This window comes from Camarhynchus parvulus, chromosome 1A (genome assembly GCF_901933205.1).
Source record: "Camarhynchus parvulus chromosome 1A, STF_HiC, whole genome shotgun sequence".
NCBI classification, from domain to species: domain Eukaryota; kingdom Metazoa; phylum Chordata; class Aves; order Passeriformes; family Thraupidae; genus Camarhynchus; species Camarhynchus parvulus.
Genome location: NC_044586.1, coordinates 963,116 through 981,734, shown reverse-complemented (window position 1 = coordinate 981,734; position 18,619 = coordinate 963,116). Strand labels below are relative to the sequence as shown.

Here is an 18,619-nt window from a genome sequence, read left to right as displayed (position 1 = left end):
AAAGCCTAAAATGAGGAATTTCTCTTTGGGAGGGCATATCTTGTCCTGTGCCTGGTGCAGCTTCTCCTATACTGGCCCATGTGTAAGAGTGCTCTTAGAAAGAGAATAACTTAAAAAAATTACCACTGCCACTGTAGCCTTTAACACTTCGATCGGGTTCTATCAGGATCAAAAGTCCTACCATAAAGTGGTGTTGCAAAATTATCCAAGCCAAAACCAGGGGAAGTGAAAGGCAAGAAATGAACTGAATTAACTGGCAAAAAAATTATATTTATCAGCTCGTTGATTTTTAGTATAATTCATGGAAATGAATTCTGTGAAATTGTCATTCCATGACAGCTGATTGGGTGGGAAAAACGTAGGATTGCTGCTGAGTGCTTACATTGACAGGAACATTCCCGTTTGCTAAAAATAAAACCCTTGGACAGTAACATCAGACAAATTTGTGTATGTGGGTTACCTGCAGGATGATGTGCCCTATATGGGAAACACTTGAAGCACATGATTAGTCTCTTCAGTTTCTGTTGAACTAAATTATATTTTAGGTTTGATTTGTTGGGGCATTTGGGTTTTGGGGGTTTGGGTGTTTTTTTGGTTTTTTTTTGTTTAGGTGGTTTTTGTTGGGGTGTTTTTTTGGTTTTTTTTTTTTTTTGGTTGGTTGGGGTTTTTTTGGTTGGGTTTTGTTTTGTGCCTTTTTTTTTTTTTTTAAACCAGAAGGCAAGCTGACATATTTAAGTTTCGCTTCTTCGTAAAGATTTGTAGATTGAAGTGCAGCTCGCACTGCTGGCTATCCCTCATGCCCTTCCATTTCCCCATCTGAGTTGTGAAAACAAAGTTTCTGCCTCAGGAGTTGTGTGCAAAGAAAGCAGCTCTCCTGGCTGGGTCGTGGAGGTGGCCTCAGCAGAGGTTTGTGCACAATGTGTGTTCCTGCATCCCCGAGCTGGGTTCCTTGCCTGCCTACAAACAGTAATGATCACTGCACGTGTCACACGCTGTCCTCTGCAGCTCCTCTGCAGAAGGGGAAAATTCAAAGGAATCATCAGTTCTCCTAAAATTGTCAGCTTTGCTTTTCTGTGGTCATACCAATTTAGTGTCTGGCTCTGATGTTTTCCCTCTCTCCTGCCTCTTCCACACAACTCTGACTTGCTGTCGGAATTGAGTACTCCAAGGATCAGACAAGGGAAAATCAAGATTTCTGTCCCTGGGGTAAGGGAAATTATATGTAGTTCAACTTTCTCAAGTGACAACATTTATTAGGCAGTCGCTACAGATGTCTGTGTGTAGTTACAGATAGCTTGGTATTTTCTGGGCACTTCCCCAGTAGTAAAATCCCAAATCAATATTTGCAGAAGATGTTGAAGCTTTTTTCAGTGATTCTTTCAAATGTAGCATTTCTTTAAAGATCTTTAATGGAAATTTGCACCAGGAGAAGCTAAGGCATGGATCTGCTGTGAATTTTTGCAGACATCCTTCTTTTGCCTCCTTTGCCTGCCAGTGTGGGTCCAGCATAAAACATACCTAGCCCATGTGGACATTTTAGGTGCTTCCATGTGGATTCAGTGCAAAAAGTACCTTAGCCATGTCTTTATCAAAAAGAAATAAAACAGAGTTGTATATAGAGAGTGGGGAGAAAAGAGATTCCTTTCCATTTATTTCTGTATTTCTTTGCATGATTTTTGTTTGGCTTTTTTTAAATTTTTCATTTAGTTTTATTTGTTTGGGCAAGTTTCCTGCCATTTACCTTTGCATTTGCATTTCCTATTGATTGGCAATTTTTGAACTGTTTATTGTGCTCTTTTGTTTGGCTGTTCAAGAGCTAAAACAAAAGCCACCAGGCCCTGTGAGGGACACATTTGCATGCGGCGAGCGTTGCCCGAGGAAAAAGTAATTGCTAATGCATATTTATGTGGCACAAATTTGCCATTTGTTTATGCATAAAATTATCAATAGTGCAGGGCGGCCCAGCCGTAGAAAATGGTGACCTTTTTAGCTTAATAAAGAGAAATCAGCTGTTATTGTGAAGAGATCAGCCATTTATTCTGTGTTGAGGGACACTGTCGGGAAAATGGAGATTGGTGCTGGCAATATCATTAAATGGAAGGCCAGTGACCCTTTTGGTACAGTCTATTATACTTTATCTAATAGGGGATAAATGACTCTGCTTGGCAAATAGATTAAAAAAAAAACTAGACAGGAAAAAAAAAAAGAAAAAAGAGGGAAAAAAACCCCAAAAAGGCAATAAAACCTACTGACTTTGCTCTTACAGCCCAGCCACAGGAACAGGTAGGTGCTGAGGAGGTAGTCTTGCACAAGCCACCTGCTATTTTTCTAGAACAAAAATTATTTGAAACATAATAAAATGACAAAACAAACAACCATAAAAAGAAATAAAAACCAAAAAATATAAATAAATAACAGATAACAATGAAAAAATAACAAAACCCAACCCTAAAACAACCCCCAAGCCCACTCTTTTTAGACTAGTTTTCACTGATTTGGAGTGCGAAAAGCATCCAGAGCCAGCCTGTGATTCTTCCTAGGGCATGTCAAAACCAGTGTTCTGAAGGGCCAGAATGTGGATTGGACTTTTGCCTTGTGAAATGAGAACTCAGTGTTTGAAATTAGGAGATTCTGTGAAGACAGCAGGTTTTCAAAAGCATTTATGCTTTTTTTCTTTTATGCATTCCATTTTTTAAGAGTGAAGAAGAATTTGGTAGATACTGAAGATCTCACCTGCAGGAGTTGCAGCAACAGAGTTTTCTTTATAACACTTGACTAATTCATCTCAAGCTTTAATAGGCAGATTTTAAGAGTTGAAGAGTTAAAAACTAACAGCTGTAAGCCTCGAGGAGTTGTTGTGAAAATGAAAGTGGATGCACAAAACCTCATGTTTCCCTGTTTCTCTCACTCTCTGTAATGCACAGCTGAGTGGAGTTTTAACCACCAGGTGAAATGTGGCGAGCTGCGAGTCAGTTGCTGGAAAATGTTACATTTTCTGTGCAAAACGTGTGCTGGGGATTTGATTTTTAAATTTTATTTTTATCTGTGAGAAACATCCAGCAGATAATTGCTAGAGTAATTTTGGGGCTTTGCTCTCTTTGCTTCCTAAAAATATACCCCAAGTTCATGTCATGATCAGAGAAAAGTCACCACAGTGTTTGTCACTCTGTGTCATCTTCCTGGTGGCCTCAGTAAAAAACAGGACAGGAACAATGGAACTTGCAGACAGTGGAAGCTTTTTCAGGCAGGGCTGTGTGGAGATGAAAGAGGAGAGGTTGTGGTCAGAGGCAGCACTTTGGTCTACTCAAGGCTGTTGCTGTGATTTCACCCCTCTTAAAATTTGGACAACATTTAAATAAAAATACTTTATTTAAATATAAATATAGCACAAACATAATACAAATTAGGTATACTTAATTTATATTTACAATATAAATATAGCACAAATATAACACAACACATCAAACTGACTCTAGGAGATATTATATACTATATTGTGTACCACTTTCTCTAATGTTGTAAAAGTCTTTGTAAGGATGTGTGCTGCAGTTCAGGATTGTTATACCTAAGATTTTCTCCTGTTACGATTTTTTTGGAAAGGGTTATTTTAATTCCTGTACATGGAACTGTTGCCTGCTTCTGGAATGGTGCACTCCCAGTCCTCCAAATAATGATTCCCAACTATGTTGCTGTAGAAACAAAAATATTGTAGGACTAGTTATGGAAATAGAGAGAGAGTCAAAGAAATAGTTTAAAAGCAGAATTTTTCTTAGGCCCATCCTATGGAAACTGCAGTAAATATGAAAGTGAGTTTAATTGCAGAGCAGGATCTAGGTTATTTCACATGGCAGCAGGCCCTTTTTTTACTGGTTATGTCTCCCCACTCAAGGCTGTAGCCAAGAACCATAATTTCAGCAGTCCCTGTTAATGTTTGGTGATTGCTTCATTGCATTGTTAATAAACAGTTGAATTAGGTGGGTTTTTATCTTTAAAAACACATTTTTACTTCAACTAATTAACTAAAGTTTGCTTAGGCCAAGTAAATCTGATTTTTTTTTCAAAGGGTCTTTTTCCATACTGTTATTTCCAGCTCTGCTCCTGAAAAAACCATCTTATTCCTCTCAAAGCTTGTAGGCAGTTGTTAGCCTGAGTTTTGCTTTGTCTTTTCTAACAGTCACAAAACAACCCTTTTGAAGCTGCTTGACACCAGCTAGAAAGTTGTATGTAGATAAAATTACCAGGAAGAAAATGCTTAAGTCTATATGGGAATAAACTGGGGGTCACCAACCTGTTCCTGTGGCTGGGCTGTAAGAGCAAAGTCAGTATTTTTATTGTTTTGGGGTTTTTTTCCCCCTCTTTTTTCTTTTTTCTCTCTAGTTTTGTTTTGGGTTGGTTAGTTGTAAACTAACCCAACTAACTAACTGAGATTCAAAGCCAGGTGGTGGTAGTTGTTGATGTTACTGCATTTGGTTTTTTAAATTTTTGTACCTGTGCCTGCCCAGATTGTGGAAGGTAACTGCTAAGTACGGAGAATTTAGAAGGAAAAGCCTCTCCATAAACCTAGAAATATCTGTGGTCATGGAAAATCCTGTGTTTTGTAAAGAGTTTGTTAAGGGAGGAGACAGGACAAGGACAAGCAAGTATCACTGGTCAAAGTTGGTGGCAGCAAAAAAGAGAATGAGCAAAATGAGTGTTACTTTTTCCTTGTATTCTGCTGACATGAGGAGGTCAGGGGTAGCACTTGGTTCCAGGTTGCTGGGAAAGGCTAAAAACATAATGGGGAATATTTTGCAAAGAAATGTTGCTTGTTCTGATTGTCCTGTGACCTGTTTTGTCCTGGGGTTTCATCCTAATTAGGGGTGAATTGAGTGGGGCTCGTTCTTTTCTCAGCTCATGGTCCATGTTTGCTGTATTGATAATGTGTGGGTCAGGGAAGGAAGATAAAGGGCTGGTTTTATATGATGCTGTGTAGTTAATGAATGGCTATTTTGATAAGCAAGTAATAAGAGTGAAGAAATTGGTATCTTTCAGTTCTCTGTGATGATGGTGAACAGGTAGTCCAGTAGGTCCCACAAAACTTGATTTATCTAGGTAGGAGAAAATTTGATAACTTCATTGAGGAATGACTTTCCCCCTCTTTCTCCAGCAGAGATTTTAGAGATAGTGATCTTTCTAAGAGCAGAAATTCATGACTGAGGAAATTTCTATACAAAATATACAGAGGACATTTCTGTTTGTTCATCTGATTGCTCAAAAATAATATAGGATAATGGAGGTTTGTCTTCACCAAGTTTGCCTGCATGCAGAGCTCAGCAGGGAGCCAGGGATGGTTGGCTTTTCAACCTTCAAGCACCAGCCTGATCTGGGTGGGATCTTACATGCTGCTGCTTTTCCTGGAGCCCTCTGAGCTCTAGGGCTGGAAAAGCAATTCTGTCAAGTTAAAACCAGTAGGAAAAACCTCCTGGCTTTATATATTAAGGATGTTGATTGCAGAATTTGGTTGTGTGTGGGTTTTTTACTTGAAAAATAAAAGAAATTCCTGTTGGTATTCATACATCTATTTCATACTACCAATTGTTTAGGTTAGACTATCTTGATAATAATACACTGTCATGAAACTTAGGGATGCCAAACCTGGCTAGAAGGACAACCACCCCAATCTGAGATGAACTTTGGCCTGTGTGAGCATAGGGTATCATGTCACAAACTCAGACTTGCTTATGCTTATTTTTGTTAAGCACCCTACCTGTGCACCCCTTGTGCCACTTTCTGCTGCATTTCCTCCTCCCTGCTGAAGGTTTGGGGTGTCCCAAACCCCAAACTGCAACCACGTCTGCAGGAGTGCCCAGAGATGTCTGAGCTGCTCATCTCCTGAGCTGTGGAGGTGCAGAGGGCTTTGGGCAGTCCCTGAAGGCCTGGGTTGTTCTTGGGGAGATGCCACTCTGTCCCCTGTGCAGGTGCAACTCAGGAACCTCAGGGCAGTGCGTAAGTCGTGGAGTAAGTGTGTGAGTAACCCAGCTACTCCCAGAGTGGCAGCTGAGAGCAGGAGCAGATGCTGAGGACCCCTTGCTCCCATCACTGGCACTGCTGGCTGTGCAGGCCTGTCAGACACTCTGTACTTGAGCTGCTCAAACACTCCAGAGAAACAGGAATATGGAGTCACAGCTGTCTCCTAGTTCAATCTGGGTATTGATTTATCATGATAAGAGGTGCTGCTTTAGTTCTAATAATGTCTACTTTTTTTTTTTGCCATTCCATATCTCTATGGCAGCTTTCCCACGTGATATGTGTTGGGTCACACATTAATTTACACCAGCCTCTGTTCTGCAAAAAAGAGTTCCTGAACTAAATAAAAAGGAGTGGGGAGGGGGATGTCTAGCAGAGCCCAGGCTTTTGTTTCATGTTTTGGATGTATTTTCTTTTTAAAATAAAATTGTTGATATGCATTTGCTTTTATTTTTCTAGCCTTCCTCTTGCTGATGACCGGGTTCCTGTTTGATCCTGTTTACAAGCTTCCCAAGACTGAAAATAACCCCAGCTCCTCTGCACTGGGTAGGAAAACAAAGCCTTGTAAAGACACAGTGCAATTATTCTGGCAGTAAGGAAGAGTGTGGTGTGAAGGAAGAGCTTGGGGAGGGAAAGGAGAAGGTTACTAGGTTACCACAAAAGACATTCGTGTGCTCAGTCTTCTCACCCACTCTTGGACTGGGGAGGAGGGGGAGCAGTGGGCATGCCAGCCAGTAAATAACCATTCTCCAGGCTGTGTGTGCTCAGGGTCAGTATTTTAAATTTCTCTGGACTTTCTGTTACTCATTCAACTTTGCAGTTGTGTTTCAATCTATTCAAAACATTCAGTAAGATAACGATGGAGGAGTTTTGGGGTTGGATCGTTCTTTTGTTGGTTTTGTTTGTTTTTTGATGGGTTTTTTGGTTTTGTGGCTATATTGCAATATTTTGGTGGTGTTACTGTGTAAATATCTGTATCCCAAGTAGAAAATTTTTAGAAGTATGGTGTTTCTTATCATTAGGGAGACTGGGTGGGGAAGAATCTGGTTAAGTGCTGTTGGCCTGGCAGGAGACTCAGTTGCAGATAATCCCACCAGTTCTTGTGTCTTGTTGATCCTGATGCCAAAATGATGTTTGCCTTTATATATTTTTCACATATATTCCTGGCTCTGTAGACTGCTGTAATAGAGTTAGAGAGTTTTCTAGCTTCAGCACTTTTCCTAACAGACAGTCACATTTTTGAGGGTCTGTTCTAATCTTGCTTCTTGTGGGAATCAAGGACAAGACACCTTCCCAAGACCTTTCTCATTTAATAAAACATAACCAGCAAGCAGGGGTGCTTCAGAGGGGTTGTACCAAGAGGGGGAGTTATTTCGTTACCTGCCTTTCTAACTGAAGATTCTTGTCAATTTTGCTTCTTTGCTAAACCTATAAAATGTGCTTGCCCTATGTAACGAGGGCATTTTGGACACATTTTTGGCTTGTATTTGACACACGTATTTTGGGGTTTTGTGCACCTGGAGGGACCCTTCATCCAAAATGTAACTGCATTTTGTCACCTCACCTTGTTTGGCTCTTGATTTTAGGGGCTGCAGAGGCAACAATCCTGAGGTAGTTTTTGTGCTTAGTCTGATTTCCATGAGGAGTAAATGCTTGCAGAATGGGGGTTTCAAAGACAAGTTTCAAAGGGTTTTAGGGTTTCCAAGACAAGCACTTCCCTTAGGTAGCCTTGTTTTCACCCTTGTCATTGTGGAGCTGAGGCTGGCATTGCTGAGTGTGATGGGTTTGCCATGGGTTGCATGTCACCTGGCTTTGACCAGGTTGCTCTCTTGTTTCTGTATCATCAGTGGCACTTGCTGAAACATCAGGGTTAGAAATGCAGCCTGGTGACAGGTGACACTTCCACTTTTCCTGGGTGGAAATGAGGAGAAGCTGTGCAAGAGCTGTGCAGCTCAGACTTTAGGCCTGACTAAGCTAAAACCCAGAGACAGCCTGCTTGATTTCAGTAGGATTCTGTCCACATGCAGAGGGCTATGCTGCTGTTGTTTTTCAGAAGAAAAAAAATTCTAATTAAATTTGAATGCAGTATTATGTGAATGATTGATAATATTATGGTGTAAATCGATGTTTTTCTGCTTGGTGGTGAGGACTTAGACACACATCTGAGATGACAGCCTAAGTCATGGTATTTTAACATGATTGATTCAGATCTGGAGAAGTTGTACCATTCACTTATATCTTTCTAAATGCCAGAAGTCAGTTGTGACATTCTCATCTTTTCCTCTTCTAAATAAGCTTATCAAAGAAGAAATCACTAATTTGCTAGGCAGTGCTTAATAATCAAGGAAGTGAAACTTCTATTATACAGAAAAAAAAATCTTTTGCTGAGTTGCTGAATGATTTTTAAATAATAAAAGCTTGCTATGTACTGAGCAACCAATTTTTTGAGATTATTTTTATTTTTTTAAGGCCTCATTCTGAGAGGGGTCACTAGCCTTTGAGAATGGAGCCATTTTGTTGACAAATCTGTCCTCTAAATTGAACAGCATTAATTAGAACTTTATGCTGCAGATTCTTACTTTTGAATGTGGGCGGTGATATCAACAAAAATGTCTAATGAATTTGAAGCTGATTTTAAAAGGTCTGCCACCTGTAGATAAAAATGTGCATTACTGCACATGGTAATCATCAAGGTCAGAGGCTGTGATATGATCCACTGACCTTTTGAAATCAAAACACTTCCTGTAAAGAAAGAAAGGCACTGATTTCTCTGACTGTGTTAATGGAGGACATGTCTGTATATTCAGCTGTATTGATACACTGTGAAACAGCTACAGGAGAAAAGATACTTCCAATTCTGTTAGCCCCAAATTTCCCATCATTTCCTCTGCAGGCTTACAAAGCTCTTGCTATTTCTGTATGTGTCGAGGAACTTTTTTTTTTTTAATCTAATCATATAGATTGCTAAAAATATTCAGGTGTCTGAGACAGCAGCAAAACATCTCTGAGCCACCCTACAAAAATAAGCTAGTTTTGTGTGTGCAGGATGAAGAAACAAGTGTACAGGAACAGACTTCAGCTCCAGGCTTTTTTTCAGGGGCATTTGCAATAGGGGAGGGGAGAAAGAACCCAGCATCTATCATTGTAAAAATTATGGGAAGCACTTTGATGGTCCTTTTTGAAGTCATTTCACTGAACAGGGGCCAAAGCAAAAGCCTGAAAGGCAACTTGGAGTTGGATTTTACAGTCCCAGCCCCTCTCTGCTGTGTGCAGTGGAGAGCGAGTGCCTGTGCACACAGAAATGCTGAGAAAGGCTAAAGGGAAATAAAGGACACGAAGGGAGGATTTTCTGTTTTCATCTGAGCACTTGGAAGCCCAAGCAAGTGAAGGAGCAGCAATTTTAGCTAAGCTAATGCAATAGAAGGCCATTGCACCCAAACTGTCTCAGCAGAACTTCCTGCATAATTAGATTGTAAATCTTCTCAACTGAGGAAGTTTTGCCCAGGGTCAGATTGTCTAAGTAATAATCCATTCTACATAAATTAGAAGATTTGAACTGCTGGGATACATTATTACATTAGTTTTGGGTTTTTATTCTTAATATAACTAAGGAGAACAAATGCAACAATTCTTTTTCTTTTATTTTAATTACCTTATGTCTCTTTAGCTTTTGTTTACCTCAGAAGGCCTTTGCTGTAGGTTTAGGGATTTCTCCTGAGCAATGATGAGGAAGTTGTTATATAGGCAAATTAATACATTTTTAATACACTTCGGAAAGTGATGCCGCATAATCCTTTGGCCAAGTGATGTCACTTCTTCAGTGAAGAATTTAGTCAGAGATGTGCTGCTCTTTTTGTGCTGTTGGAGTTTTATTTTCCACTATGACCCCCTTTTCAGCAAAGAATAGAAATTCATCTTTGGGGTAAAATTAAGGGGTGAAAAATAACTAATAACTGGTTTGACCAGGTAGGGGTTTAAGTTAATAGTTCAGTTATTTTCTTTGAGAAAAGGAAGATTATGGGTACTTGACATGCATATACAGCTATATGGAAAAGTGATGGGATAAATCCTGAAGTTCTTATTCGGGCAAAAATTGCCATGGAAATGTCAGTATTTGATCTGCTTGAAGAAAGCCAAGTTTGCAGTACAGCACGGATGAATTGATATGGTTTGGACTTGTCATTGTGTGTTTGGGGGGTCTGGTTATTTGGTGCTATTTGGTCTTGGTACATTTGGCTTTCATTATAAAATGGAGAAGTAGGCAACTGCTCAGGAGAAGCTTTTGGAAATAAAACACCTTTGGGGCTGAATTCTCTTCTTACTGAAAATTCATATGATACATAATGGTAACCTTTTTTTTAAGACAAGAAGGAAACTATCTGGGGTGGGAGGTACTGCACTGGAAGCCAGAATTTTTTATTTTTTTAGTTTTAATTTTTTTTTTTTTTTTACTTCTGCTTAAAATTCAAACTTGCTCTCATTGCTGCCATTTATAATCCTTATAAAATTAGTTCTACATATTTAAAATTTCCATTATTAATGGAATGTGCAAGTGGCTGTGTTTCCCTTTTTTTTTTTTTTTTTTTTTGTCCTCAGGAGCATCAGATATAAAGAAAATCAGAAATCAGACCTCAAGACTACTTTTGAGGCAGAAATAATCCAACCATTATTTCTGGTGTAAAAGGTTTGTGAATAGCATCATTTGCCTAGAAGCTGTTTTCCAACCTAATAACTCCTGGAATAATGACTTAAAACTGTTTCCAAGAGGATTAAGGCCCATATAACTATTAGGAAGTATAAGTTTCTGAAAAAGCTTCTTTCTGATTGGTGAAGAGGTGAGTTCTGATTTGGGTTCAAGCTGCTAGCTTAGGAGAATCAGTTTCAATCTCTCTGAAGTCAAAAGTGTTGAAGTAATCCTCTAGAGAGGGATTGTCTGAGGGCTTTTTTTCCCTTTCTTTATAAATGTAATATATATGTGTATGTATAGATATATATTTATTGCCATAATGACCTGGGAGATGGTCATTGAAAGGGGTTTTTAATCCATTTGGGAGGGGCTTTTTAATCCTCTGCCCTAGTGTGCCTTGAGCTAAAGCTGTTCAGAATGGGCTGAGATTGCAGCTGAGCACTTGGCTTGTTGGTTAATCATCACTTGAACACTCTTCATGGGAGAGGCTGTGGAACAGAATTTATTAGCTGTGGTGATGTTGTGCTTTTCGGGTTGTGTGCGTGTTGGATGTTCTGCGCTCTTGTTAATTGCTTTTTCAGCCAGTGTGGCCTGGAAAGGGGAGGGAGGAGAAGACATGGGCTGGGATGATTTGGGAATACCCCAGGTACAGGGGTCATTATGCATTAGAGGAGTGCGTGGGTTTGCAGCTCAATCTGTTTGATAAAGAGCTGCTTGCTGAGTTGTACTTTCTAATTGGCCAAACTTCCCAGCCGTGCCTCAAGATGCACTGGTGACAGAAGCTCACCACAGAGAGCACGTGAATTCACACTGAAATGGCTCTTAGCCACCTATTGCTCCCTTGAGTTAGCCAGAGCTCCTGGCTGAGTCACAGAAACGTCCCAGCAGATCCCACTGAAAACCTGGAATCATCAGTGGGCTCGGCCAGCTCCATCCTGGGTGCCTGCCCTGCCAGCCGCTGGGGTTGGTTCATTCATTGCTGTCCCAAGAGCACACTCCTGTGAGAAGGTGAAACAAACAGCTGCTGTTAGCAACGGGAAATAGAACTGCTTTATTTGCTTGAGGAATCAGTACCACTGGCCATTCAGAAATCTGTAATAATATGTGTGTGCTGTGTTCACGTTGACCTTTAGAGAAATGTAGCCTTGTGAGCAATTTGAAGGTGATTTAGCAGAGTTTCTCACTAATAAGGTAACAATGAGATCTGGCTGTCGAATCTTGTTGTTATACAAGGCAGAGCCAGTTTTGTGGGACACTGAAATCCATCTTTGAAAAATGCAGAAGGAATATAATCAGTGATGGTACTTAGCATGCAGCTGAACTGGGCCCTGGTTTGAAAAAATTGCTCTAATTTTTACAGTGGTTGACTGCAGCCACAATAGAGAAAAGTGAATAAGTGTTTTCTGATTAGGTCTGTGGCCAAATTCTTATTTCTGATGCAGGGTGCATAGTGCCAAAAATCTGATGCATATGCTTATGAAATATTTTTCTGGTTCTATATGTACTATAAATACATTCCACATGGCTTTATACAAAGCTCTCTGTTATTTCAGTAAGTCACAAGCTACTAAGCCAGATCCAAAGAAGCTGAAGCTCTGAATAAGGTTCTTTAACATTTTATGACTTTGAAACACTGGTTTAGAGTATATTTGCTTCATTAATTTGTGGCTTTGATCTCAGTTGGGTAAGCATTGAAAAGATAGGCCAAATTTAATGGGAAAAAAACCCCTTTTCACAAAGGTCTCTTGTTGCCCTTAAGTTAACAGGCTGAAGAAAGTTCCTTTTCATTTTCAGCAGTCTGGGTTCTGATTTTGAACCAGGAATATGTAGTCTTACTTAAAAATATATCATTCAAGGCATGCTGCTGCTGAAGATCTTTTTTTGGTGTGACCAGGTTTGGCAAAATTGCTTGCCTGGGGTGAATAGGAGTCTCTCCTGGAATTTTTGGAAGGGAAAAAAATATCTGTGCTTCCTCTTCACCCAGCTGTGGGACTGGAGGCTGGGTAGTGTGGTCCTCCCTAGCCCCAGACAGGTCTGGCCAGTGGCCCAGGAGCTCCTCGGAGTGTTCTCAAGTGACAGTGAAATCAAGGCTGGCTACTGCCTTGCTGGCTTCTCTTTTTTGTATTGAAACTTGAATTCCAGCATTGCAATTAAAAAGATAAGGGGAGAGAGTGGATGAGCTGCAGAGAAAGAGTTTGGTAAACCTAAGCGGAAAACTCAGAGTTGAGCTGCAGAGATATTTTCCTTGTTGCAGCAACAGGTTGCTCTAGTTCCTCCTTGTTTGTTTGGGGTTTTTTCAATGACCATTTATATAGAGTAAATTCAAGTTAAATAAAGGAACACTTTTTTTCCTCCCTCCCTTTTATTTCCTGCCCAGAAGCAGCTTGGCATGACCAATGGGAAGTGCAGCTTTGTTCCCAAAACTGATGATACAAATAGAGGATCAGCCCATTTGTTTGCTTTGTCCTTTGCTCAGCAGCTTCCTAATTGAGCCTTCCTTGTGCCCCTTCCCCACATCCCTGAGTTTTTATCCCTTGCAGCCCTGGGAGAGAGCCGAGCCCACTCCCTGCCAGGTTCCTGGGGCCACCAAATCAAGGGCAGGTGTGAGGAAGGCTGAGGACATCTCTTACACCTGTGCAACAGCACAGGGATCACTGCCTTGGGGAATTCAGCATTTTGGGAGTGCACTGTGGGCATGGAAGGGTTACTGAGGGGCAGAGACTCCAAAGCTGGGCTTGGACATCTCAGCAGTGCAGCCAAAAAAATGCTCTGGGTCCCCTTCCTCAGGTGAGGGGGAGAGGAGCATCAAAGGGCACTGACATCCCACAGCTGATTTTTGGTCAGCCTCCCTAAACTCTGGGGAAAGAGGTAAAGGTGACTTTTTGTCACCGCAATATTTTATGTAAAATCCCTTCACCAGGATTTCTTCTCCTGGGAAGCTGGGAAGCTTCAGCTCCTCCCTGTTTTGCTGCTTTGGAATGTGATTTGGAGAACTGTTTACCCAGCGTGTGAATTGTTTTAATTTAGTGACCAATCCCAGTCCAGCTGTGTCAGGACTCTGGTCAGTCCACGGGTTTTTATTATTCATTCTTGTTTTAGCCTTCTGATGTCTCCTCTTTCTTCAGTATAGTTTTAGTGTACAATGTAATAAATAACATAACATAACAACACATAACACAACACAAAACATAACAAAACACATAACATAACATAGTATAACATAGTATAACATAACATAGTATAATATATATAAGAGAATAATATAGTATAGAATAATATAGCATAGAATAATATAATATAATACAATATATTCAGCCTTCTGAGATCTTGGGGTCAAATTCTCATCTCTCACCTCCTGCTGGGGACCCAACACCACAACTTTATAAAAAGTCTGGTGTTTTGTGCCTTCCTCCAAGAGTCCAGCAGAAGGTCATGGTGGATCTGGGGGTGCTGAGCCCTCAGAAAGTTCAGTCTCCTTGCCTCCCCTCCAGTGGGGTGTGACACACCTGGAGCCTCCAGGTGCTCCTGAGCCCTTGGATGGGAACCCTCCCAAGGAAAAGGGAAAGGGGGCATTCAGCAACTGGGGCTCCCAGGATGGGGGAGCCATCAGCTTGTGATTTCCACCCCTTGGAAAGGGTTAATGCTGAGGTGCTCCATTGTATTAATGATGGCTGTGTCTCCACAGCCCCGTTGGGCTCTTTCAGGGGCCTCTCAAAACAATGAGTGCAGTGAGGCTGTTCTGTCTAATTACTCCAAGACAGGGATGCTAAAGAGGAATTAATGACAGTTGACAAGTGCAATTAATAATTATAGCAAAGCTGGGAGTCATGCAGCAGGCAGATGACAATAACAGGGTAACTGTACATGACAGCTTTCATCCGTTCCCCCCTGCCCCTCCTGCTTCTCCTTTCTTTTACCCTTTCATGTGAGCTGCTGCATGAGCTGGGCCAGGACACGTGTGGACAAGGAAGGAGAAGATCAGTTCCATGGATTTGTCCAATTCCTGACCCCACTCTCCCCAGCCCCACTCTCTCCCTCCTAAGGAAAAGTGGAATTAAAAAAAAAAAAAAAAAAAACAATTACAAAAATTATCAACAGCACCAACTTAGCAGCACAGGCTTCTGTTAGCTTTCACGGTCAGGTGTTGACAAGACTACTTAAAATTCATGTTGTGAGATTGGAAGGAGAAGGGGACAGGGAAAGGCAGCGGCAAGCTGGAGTTGAAGTGGGATTTCCATATCAAAGGCCAGGCCTTTGGCTCTGAATGGTAATTAAAGTACCCAGATTTCATCTCCTTGGTCAGCTCATGAAAAGGAAAAAAAAATTAGAGAGAGGATTTTTTCACTCCCTTTAGACTACAGTACAGCAAGCAGTAAATTAAATGAAAGTTGAGCTAAAAGGTGCCTAACGCTTCAATCTTTTGCATCTAATAAAATCTATGATGTTTTTAAAGCATTTATTCAGTTCACATCTTCATCTCGCTGTGATTATAAAGAATATCATGTCTGCTTACATTTATTGGGCACACATCTTGGCCTTCCCAGGGTTGTAAAAGGATTTCACTTTTCATTATGTTGCTGTTGTGTTATGGCCTTTTGGCTTAAAAAAAATAGAAAGGGGGGGAGAAAAGGAAGGGGGAAAAAAAGGACATTTTTCTAGTAATTTCTAGTTGGTCATTGTAGGAGCCACTAACAGGGTAAACCAAATAAATGCAAATTTAATGAGGCATGGACAACTAGTAATGAATTCAGCAGCCTCTCACCTTGAGGTTGTTGGTTCAGACTGGGGCTGTGACACTGCTGGAAGTGGCACAAACCAGCAGGCACGTGGCAGTACATGCACAAGGCTTTGTCACTTTGGTCCAGCTCCTGGTGGCCCCACAGTGCTGAGATGCTTGCATTTTCAGGAGTCCCTCTTGGGCACAAGGGCTGTAGGACCATGTGCTCCCTGGATTCCTGCCTGAGGCATGTTCAGGTCAGGGTTATGCTGTAAAAATGTGGGATGTCTTTCCCTGAGCTTCCCCTGGGCTGACCTGGCTCCAGGTCTTATGGAGACATGCAGTGGTCTCCAGTCTTTGGGGTTGCTAGGGTCTGGCCTCAACAGCAGTAGGAGAATCCCAGAATTTGGGGTTTGACCAGTACTGCTGGTGCCTGTTGTGCCCTGGAGTTTCTCTTTACATCTCTGCTGTACTCATCGCCCTGGGCTCCTGCCTTTGGGCTTGCACCTCAGTAAACCCATGGCTGCACCCTCTTTTTTTGGCTGAATGCCCTAAGGAGAAAAGAAGTTTCTTTTCTTTTCTCTTTTCAATTCTGCTTCATAACTATGAAAGACTGAAGCCTCAACTCTTGGGGCCAAAATGGGCATAATTGGAAGTGATCAGGCTGGGTCAAACCTGCTACAGATCACTGGAAATATCTCTCCTGGGTGGTGGATCAGTTCCTTGAGCTGAAATGCCAAAGTGTCTCTGGTTTGGTCCATTTTCCTACAGTTCCACCATACCAAATGTGTGCCTCCTGACAGGAGCATTTTGGGATGAGTTACTGCAGGTGTGGGCAGCACTAGATGTATGTGGCTCTTCTGTGTGTGTTAGTGCAGCAGCTCAGATGGAAGGGGTAAGAAGAGTTCCTTGGAGCCAAGCATGGAAGAGATAGAATTAAAATTTAAAAAGGCAGGAAAAGGGGGGGGGGAAGGCAAAATATTATTGCTTTAACAAAGAAGAAGACCTTAGAAATAAACCAAACGAAATACTTGTTGAACACTTGTGCACCCTGAGCTGGAGGCTTGCAGATGCAGACTTGTATTCTAAATTCTGACGTTATTTTTCTTTCTCCCTTTTTTATTCTCTCTTCCTTTCTTGCTCTTTTCCTTCTCTCTTCCTCTCTAAGGTATGCTTTCCTCCCCCCTTGCCCCCAGCTCGAGTGCATCATTTTCTGCTATTGTGTTTAAGGAAACTCTGCTGCAGGGGCTCTGAAATGAATAAAAATGTAATCCTCAATGTGCCCATTGTGCACTCTCATTTGTTTTTGCTGTATCGATTTATCAGCAGAGGGAAATTACTGGCTGGAAGAGAGGATGCCAGTCAGAATGACATTTATTTCATAGTACAAGGAGGCTCTCCAGCGTGTTTCCATGTAACCCAGATATTGGAGCTGTAAAAGGGCTTGTAACAAGGTTTAGTGCTATGATTAGATTGTGTGGAGCACCTTGCTTTCATAACAGCAGGCACTTGGCAGGAGCCAGGGCCTCAGGTTATGGTCAACTTTTTATTTCCTTTTACCTTAACACAGAGTATTTGGCTTGCACCTCAAAATGTTCCTGTTAAAAACTCAGGCATGCCAGCTTGTGAAATCTACTTGGTATTTATAAGGGTCTTGAGCATTCATGCTACTGAGTTAAAAAGAGATAGTTTATCTTTTTTTTCTATTTACTTGTTAGCATTTTTAGCTTTGTCCTTCCTTGTGCTTCTAGGGAAGCAATTTTTTTCCTCCAGTGGCTGTAAGCCATGGTTGCTCCAGGTAAAAATGGAGCATATTTTTTACACAAAACCTGTAATAGGTATATATGAGTTGCAAATGGAGATGGGACTCAAGAGGCTGAATGGTGGTGCAGGGTTTGTGCTTGGCTGCCGTTGCTGGATGGTTTGTGCTCAGGGCTTTGCTGTGCTCAGCTCTCTGGGGTCTGTTCAGCCCCTTTCCAACAGCACTGAAGGGCAGGTGGCTCAAAGCAGGACTCAAATCCCAGGTGGGTCTGGCTCCAGGGCACTGCTCCTCAGCAGGTGTGTTCTCCACAGCACTTATGAACCTCTGGAGCTGAGACCACCTCCCCTGACCACCACAGGGACGTGGGGAAATGGGCAGTAGCAGGCATGGCAAGTTATGTCTGTGCTGAAGATTGCTTGATGCTTTCCATCCTAAAACTCTCAGTTCAGCTGTTCATATCTTTGCCAAACGATTTCAGCTTTGGCTGATATTTTCCATTTTGGGTGTTTGCCTCAGACATTTAAAAAAAAAATTAAAATAATTTTTCAGCCAAAATGGCTCAGCTGTCCCTAAGCTGAGAGGAAAAAAAAAAGGTTGTTTTGCTTTTATTAAAAATATTCTCACTGTCTCAATGGAAAGCTCAGCTCCCAAGTTACAAGCCTCTGAAATGCTAAATTGTGTATCCAGTAGCAACTTCATTGAGTGATAAAATTAAACAGGTGTACCTAGCCTGTGGAGTTTTTTGCTAGACTGTGAAGCCACTGGCTTTCATGTCTCTGCTGTCTTTTTATTTGGGATGGTGGCTGGGAAGTCATGGCTAAGGTGAGCTTAGCTAGAACCACTTAGATCCATCTGCCTACATCTCTCTTTCTCTTTTAAACAGAGGATAATGCTGTTGGTACAACTGTATCCAGCTGGAGTAAAAGCTCAGGCTGCATTTGAGCCACAGAACGAGCTGAGGGCTTTGCTGGCTAAGCTTGACCTAAACTGAACTGTTCCTTTCTAGTCCAGATGAGACGTGTCATTTTCCTCCTAAAGTTCAGGTCAGAAATAGAGAGCAAAAGAGAGTAGTACTGACCTGTGAAACAGAAATAAAATCAAATAAGTGTCTGGCAGAGGCAGAGGACAGCACTATTGCAGTTGGTAAAGCTGGGAGCACGCATTCAGATCGCTCTGATATGTCACCATGATATTTTCTAAAAAATCCCTTCCCCAGGATTTCTTCTCCTGGGAAGCTGAGAAGCATCAAAGAGAAATGAAAACAGTAATTATCTGATTGCTTCTACTGTGTTTTGCTGCTTTGGGATGTGGTTGGAGATTGTTTATCCAACATGTGAATTGTTTTGACTTAATGACCAATCACGGTCAGGCTGTGTCGGGACTCTGGAAGGAGTCAAGGGTTTTTTATTGGTATCTTTGTAGCCTTCTGTCTGTGTCCTTTTCTCTA

General features: G+C 41.4%; 1 protein-coding gene across 3 annotated transcripts in view; it reads left to right on the top strand.

The window, feature by feature from the left end:
- The window catches only part of SOX5 (SRY-box transcription factor 5), a 604,730-nt gene that overhangs the window by 139,932 nt on the left and 446,179 nt on the right, over nucleotides 1-18,619 (top strand). For all 3 annotated transcript variants that reach the window (XM_030959511.1, XM_030959510.1, XM_030959509.1), the window contains exon 2: nucleotides 6,466-6,552. The gene's annotated coding sequence lies outside the window, so the exon portion shown is untranslated. The remainder of the gene's footprint in view (nucleotides 1-6,465; nucleotides 6,553-18,619) is intronic.